Source organism: Salvelinus sp. IW2-2015, linkage group LG34 (assembly GCF_002910315.2).
Source record: "Salvelinus sp. IW2-2015 linkage group LG34, ASM291031v2, whole genome shotgun sequence".
Classification (NCBI taxonomy): domain Eukaryota; kingdom Metazoa; phylum Chordata; class Actinopteri; order Salmoniformes; family Salmonidae; genus Salvelinus; species Salvelinus sp. IW2-2015.
In genome coordinates, this window is record NC_036873.1 from 1 (window position 1) to 7,104 (window position 7,104).

A 7,104-nucleotide genomic window follows, 5' to 3' on the forward strand; every position below is an offset into this window, starting at 1 on the left:
TTTTGAATTAGAATGGACCATTATCATGCACCTGTCTCAAACAGGGGCGGGGAAAAAACAATACATGTCATCTATGCACTGAAATAGCGAATGGAGGACGCGGTTCATTTTCTTGCCAGCCAGGTAGACTATACTCCTGTTGTAAAAGAGAAGCAATGCGCTTAATATTAGGCAAGTTGAGAATAAATATAGTATGCCTAGCCTATAGAAAATGATGGATCCTCCTCTTTTTAACATCACTGTTTTCTCACGCAATTTCATAGCCTGTAGAAATGTTGAGCAACGTGAGCTCATGGGCTCATCAAGTGCTTTTTTCTTAGATTTTCGATTAAATTTGCATTGATGTCAGAGTGATTAGAGGGACAATAGAGTGCTGAGTACCAGGCAGTTAGTAAGTTTGGTAGGCCACTAATGACCATTAGCAACATCAGAGCTTAGAGAAGCCTAATTACCGTGACTAAACGATCACGTGGACTCTGACTGGCATCATGACTCGTGACCTCCAGTGTGGCTGTAATATGGTCACCATAACAACCCTTGTAAGAAGCATTCATTGTTACATCCCTGTACTTACAGATGCAATTATAACCAGTTGCATGTTGTTATTACAGTGTAACTATGAATTATTACAATTAATTACAATAATTTTACATATATATTTATACTATGATATGGAACCCTTTAAAATATAGCGTTACCAAGATTGCTATTTACATGAATTGGTTTCCTGACGTGATAAATACTTCTCCAGGCGTTGTGAGATCTGATAAGTTCGTAGCATAACTGCAAAATAAAGAGGATCTGAAACACCACTTGTTCTTGATTAAATGGGTCATTGTGTTAATGAATTACTAGGGTACTTGTGAGGTTGATGAATCACTGTCTCCGTCAGATAAATATGGCCTAAAGTGGTGGAGYGGTGTATACTACAGTCTATAGACTGTCTGAAACAAACTCAACTCTACAATTGTTTACTATAATTTCATTAAAAATGATTGACAAGAAAATGATCAACTAAATCACATGCTGATGGTGTACCTTTGTAAGTAGTCTATCCTAAATCAACTGATTTATCATTCTATTCTGCCATATTCCCAGTCACYTTGCCATGGTTAAATGCAGTGGTTCGCGTTTTCAGTTTTCCTCGAATGCTGCCATCTATCCACAGTTTCTGGTTGGGGTAGGTTTTAATAGTCACAGAGGGTATAACATCTCCTATACACTTCCTTATAAACGCAGTCACCGTCTCAGTATATTCATCAATATTATTCTCGGAAGCTACCTGGAACATATCCCAGTCCGCATGCTAGCATGATACAGCAGCCACCAGCATTATATTATGAGAGTATTGAGGCAGTRCTGGACAGATACCTTGATTTGTTAAAACACTCTTACTTATGTGTCTACTGTAGTCTACAGTGATCATTACAGAAGTCCAGTCCGTGGTTTCATTATACTGATAACTGACACACTCAGGATTCCATTCCATGTTTTATTTATGCACTAGWTAGGTACAGGACGAGTGAACAACAATGTATCTATGTATCCCCACAATGCTTCATGAGCTATAGAGGCTATGTAGTTGTGAATATCTACCTTTTTCCCAGTAAAAATATCAACATAAACTGTCAAAAAAATGCAGAAAGTAAACATGTACATCAATATTTACAGAGGGATTGTTCACATCGATACACATTGATTCAGTAAAGGATATTCAATGACACCGTACCAGAGGAGGCTGGTGGTAGGAGCTATAGGAGGATGGACTCATTGTAATGGCTGGAATGGTTTAAATGGAACGGTATAAAACACATCAAACGTATGGAAACCACATGTTTGACTCCATTCCATTTATTCTATTCCAGCCATTACAATGAGCCCATCCTCCTATAGCTCCTCCCACCAGCCTCCTCTGCACTGTACAGTTCTATGAAAATATACCATGACATGGGAGGGCTTCAGAGGTGTAAAGCAGAGGGCTTTAAACAAGTCTATTTTGAGATCATGGGCTTGAAATGTAACTTGCCAACTGTTATTTAGCCACGTATATATCACATGAATGGGGTTGCTGAAAACTCTTCTCCAGGTGTTGTGACATCAGATAATGTGCTCAACAAGACTAAGTCTATAACACTGTGTAATCCTAAACCTACAACACTGTGTAACCCTAATCCTATAACACTGTGTAACCCTAAGTCTATAATACTGTGTAACCCTAAGTCTATAACACTGTGTAATCCTAAACCTATAACACTATGTAACCCTAAAACACTGTGTAACACTAACTCTAAGCTTAAACCTAATCTTAACCAACTGCATCCCAAATAACCCTAACCTTTGGATCTGCCAACTGAATATACACTTCCTATTGTAAAGGTTTGTWCTGATGGTGGTGAAATCTGATCCTAGATCTGTGGTTGGCAACTTCTCACCATCAATGGTGGTTCTGTTTTTCTACCAGCGTTAAAGCATGGCCCTCATTCAACTATCTGCAGTAGTAAGAGATCTGCATCATCTTCGTCAGTTCAGTAGCAGACCTTGAGTCCTCACAGTTCTCATGTKGTGATRTCCCTTTATTTATTTTATTTTCTGGAGGGAAAACTGTTTCACTTCAAAATGTTTTACTGAAGCTATTTAACAGAAACACATTATCTTGTCTGGTCACACCAGGAACTTATCCCATCCCTTGTTCCACTCACTTTTTGGAGGGAAAACTATTTAACAGAAAAATTSTGTTTGTAAATGTGCTAACAGGAAGAACATCAAGGTTTTACTCTTGTTAAAGGCAACAACATTGTCCTTGTAATCCAACAGAACTCATTGAGGTCCAGATTGTTCTGGTGGGGAAGACTGGAGTTGGAAAGATTGCAGCAGGAACCACCATCCTGGGAAGGAAAGATTTTGAAACAAATGCATCTCGTGACTTACATCAGAAAGACAGAAGGAGAGGTGGTGTCACATGAGATGACGCTGGAGAGACGAAACAGGTACGGGGAGTAACATTTAATAAATAACGGACATATAACGAGCCAGGACCAGCAAACAGAAAACAATCAATGAATCAGCAGGGAACAGAGCTGGGGAACTGACAAATATAGGGGAGGTAATAAACAGGAGATAAGTGAGTCCAGGTGAGTCCAATAACGCGGATGCGAGTGATGAGGGAAGGAAGGTGTGCATGACTAATGGCAGGAGCGTGTGATGYAGGGTAAACTGGCACCCTCAAGCGCCAGGGGAAGGGAAGAGCGGGAGCAGACGTGACAGGTGGATGGGAAAAGTTTAGATGCTATATACTGAACAAAAATATAAATTCAACATGCAACAATTTCAACGAATTTCCTGAGTTACAGTTCATATAAGGAAATCAGTCAATTGAATTAAATAAACTAGGCCCTAATCTATGGATTTCACATGAATGGGCAGGGGCACAGCCATGGGTGGGCCTGGGAGGGCATAGCACCACCCACTTGGGATTCAGGCCCACCCACTGGAGAGCAAGGCCCAGCCAATCAGAATGAGTTTTTCCCCACAAAAGGGCTTTATTACAAACAGAAATACTCCCCAGTTTCATCAGCTGCCCGGGTGGCTGGTCTCTGACGATCYCTGTAGGTGAAGGAGCCGGATTTGGAGTTCCTGGGCTGGCGTGGTTACACATGGTCTGCGGTTGTGATGCCGGTTGGACGTACTGCCAAATTCTCTAAAACAAACGTTAGAGAAGGGTTATGTTAGAGAAATTAACATTCAATTCTGTGGCAACAGCTCTGGTGGACATTATTGCAGTCAGCATGCCAATTGCACACTCCCTCAACTTGAGACATCAGATGGCATTGTGTTGTGTGACAAAACTGCACATTTTAGAGTGGCTCTTTATTGTCCACAGCGCAAGGTGCACCTGTGTAATGATCATGCTGTTTAATCAGCTTCTTGATATGCCACACCTGTCAGGTGGATGGATTCTCTTGGCCACGGAGAAATGTTCACTAACAGGGATGAAACATTTAAGAGAAATACGCTTTTTGTGCGTTTGGTACATTTCTGGGATATTTTATTTCAATGCAATGGTTCATTGGATATCTCTAAAACTTTTCACATACACTGCTTCCATCTAGTGGCCAACATCTAAATTGCGTCTGTTCTAATGAATATTATGTCCCTTTTCTTGCATTTAAAAGATGTGACAAAAAAAATGCATGTTTTTTCTTTGTATTATCTTTTACCAGATCTAATGTGTTATTCTCCTACATGAATTTCACATTTCCACAACTTCAAAGTGTTTCCTTTCAAATGGTATCAAGAATATGCATATTCTTGCTTCAGGTCCTGAGCTTCAGGCAGTTAGATTTGGAATGTCATTTTAGGTGAAAATATGAAGGGTCGATCCTTAAGAGGTGCTGTACATTCTACAAGTTGTTTGACTTCATTATTTGATATCTATAGACTATATCACTGAGTACAAAACATTAACAATTACCTGCTCTTCCATAGACTGACCAGTAAATCCAGGTGAAAGCTATGATCCCTTATTGATGTCACTTGTTAAACCCACTTCAATTAGTGTAGATGAAGGGGAGGAGACAGGTTAATAAAGAAGGATTTTTAAGCCTTGAGACAATTGAGACTATGGATTGTGTATGTGTTTCAGTCAGAGATGAATGGGCAAGACAAAATATTTAAGTGCCTTTGAACAGGGTATGGTAGTAAGTGCCAGGCGCACCGGTTTGTGTCAACATGGGCCAGCTTCCCTGTTGAACACTTTTAACACCTTGTAGAGTCCATGCCCCGACAAATTGATGCTTTTCTGAGGGCAAAAGGGGGCTGCAAATCAATATTAGGAAGGTATTCCTAAGGTTTTGTACACTGTGTATATCAGTCAATGTTCTGACTTTGACTTGTGTCTCTGCATTGCCTTGTTCCTGTTACAGTGCAGTAAAACAAGCCATTACACCAATAAGATGTTTCAAGAGGCTGAGAGAGGGAAGTAGTAAACAAGGTCAATGCTGTGTACAATGAGAGTCTGTAACATTACCATCTGTCATTGTTTTGACTGGTTGGTGGTTGCTGGGTTGCTGGTTGGTTGGTTGATTTACAGTTCGTCTAAGGACTATCTTGGACACATTCTAAGATTTACACACATTAGATGAAGTATCAACCAACCTCAACAAATGAATATTAATTTATGACAAATTACTGTTCTTAAATAACTAAATGCCCTAATGTGTTCAGTTTATGCCCCATCGCAGCACTCCACACCCCCAAACTACTTCCCGTGGCCTATGTACTCTGAAAGCGTCCCTTCACTCCTTCATTTGCAGGTCTCGGGACCCATCAGCACTAACAAGTCCTCTGTCTCCACCTAGAGGAACAAAAGAGTGATTACAACTATCACAGGAATTACAAAAATATGATACAAATTAATTACTGTATAATGTTTTCTGATCTATGCTTGTTTGTATCTTCACTGCATTTAATAACCACGAGCTGAAGACATATTCACACATGATCAAATCATTTTAGTGGACAATTTTCTTTATAGAGTTTGCGGCGTATGCCAATACAAACATGTATCAGATGTGTCGTGTTATTTCCATATGTTTTGAATTAATTTGACCCTATCAATATTTGACATCACAAATATTTCAGTATTAGAATTACATATTCTGCGTCTTAGAAAACGTTGTCTAAGTTGTTTGTTGTTTGTCTAAGTTCTTTCCTGTCAGAAACTGAAAGTAAATTCGACAGCTTTTCTCTCTTTCTGTGGCTTCAGCCCAGGGTTTTCGACTTGCAAGACAGCAGGAGAAATGGTAGGTTCATGTTTTTATTATTAAAGTCAGGTGTAAGATTATTTGGGAGTCGATTCTTATTCAACGAAACATATATAATACAGGCCCGATTTTTCAACTTCTTTCTAATAAACGGCAAGTAAAAAAAATGTAGCACCCCACTAGGCCCAATAGCATAATGGCGGAGTGCGCACAAGGAAGACCACGAAAAGTGTTCTCTTTTACACAGCTACCAGACGCTGATATTTAAGCTTTTTAGCAGTACAGTGCGTCCTTCCTCAAGTGTGCAGCGAATTATAGCCGAAATGAAACATCCTGGCATTTAAAGCATACTTTATTTCCCAAATTTCACATATAAAACGTTATATTTGCGCATACCTAAAATGCCTAAATATTCGGACACAACTGTACACATTTAATGGGACTCAATTAGGCATATGACCGCCTATCAAAGTTTGGAAGAAATACATGTATACAATACACACGATTGTCTATTGTTTCTTACTTTCCTCACAATCAACTCTTATTTTAGGATAAATATATGAATATATCTGCTAAAAAGCTTAAATATCAGCGTCTGGTAGCTGTGTAGGAAGGTGGGGAATCTTCAATGTCGCTGCCCATGCTAACGCAGCCTTTTGGCCACTAGAGGCCTCGATCATTTTCAATGGTTAGGGCGTGTTGTCTAGAAGGGATACAGTTTATGTCAGAATTGACCAGGAGTGACTCTTTGTAGAAGGTTAGGAGAAATTACACAACAGGTTAGCATCTGTTCCAAGATGACAGCATGTCAAGTCGTTTGACTGTGAATAGTACATTTTAACCTACTAATAACCTATTTATTTATGGTTGCGTAACTTCGTTGTTGTGTAGTGCAAACTATTTTATTTTTGCTGGTGTWAAGATCACGTGTCCTCCTCAACTCGGCACTTCATTACTTGAAGTTTACCAAAGTAACCCTATCTCTGGCTGGCCTGAGTTCCTCCTTCGTCSGCGGAGTGTCTTGTCCAAGCTGCTCCTTTTTGCTCTTCGCCTGGCTGTCAGTGGCAGCTCAACCCGTTCTCTCTATCSCCCTCAACACCCAATCTATTCACACGCGCAAACACTCACATTGACTCACATACACGCTGTCCCTCTCTCCCCTTACCTTTGTTGGCCTCTTATTTTTTTGACAATTTACGTGGTATTACTTTGTGCACTGACTTTACTGAAATCTGGAGAAAACGAACATTGTCGCAGGGTGAGTACATCTGACAATGTGCTCTCCCGTCCATTAGACATTTTGTCTGCAGGAACTCACTCTTTTTTACTCGGTCCACTCGTC

The 7,104-nt window shown here is 40.0% G+C and overlaps 1 protein-coding gene across 1 annotated transcript in view; it reads left to right on the forward strand.

Annotated features, from left to right (window-relative positions):
• Positions 1–5,567: 5,567 nt before the first annotated feature.
• LOC111958495 (interferon-induced very large GTPase 1-like) overlaps positions 5,568–7,104 on the forward strand; it is a 149,903-nt gene continuing 148,366 nt past the window's right edge. The window contains exon 1 of the mRNA XM_024134812.2: positions 5,568–5,801. The gene's annotated coding sequence lies outside the window, so the exon portion shown is untranslated. The remainder of the gene's footprint in view (positions 5,802–7,104) is intronic.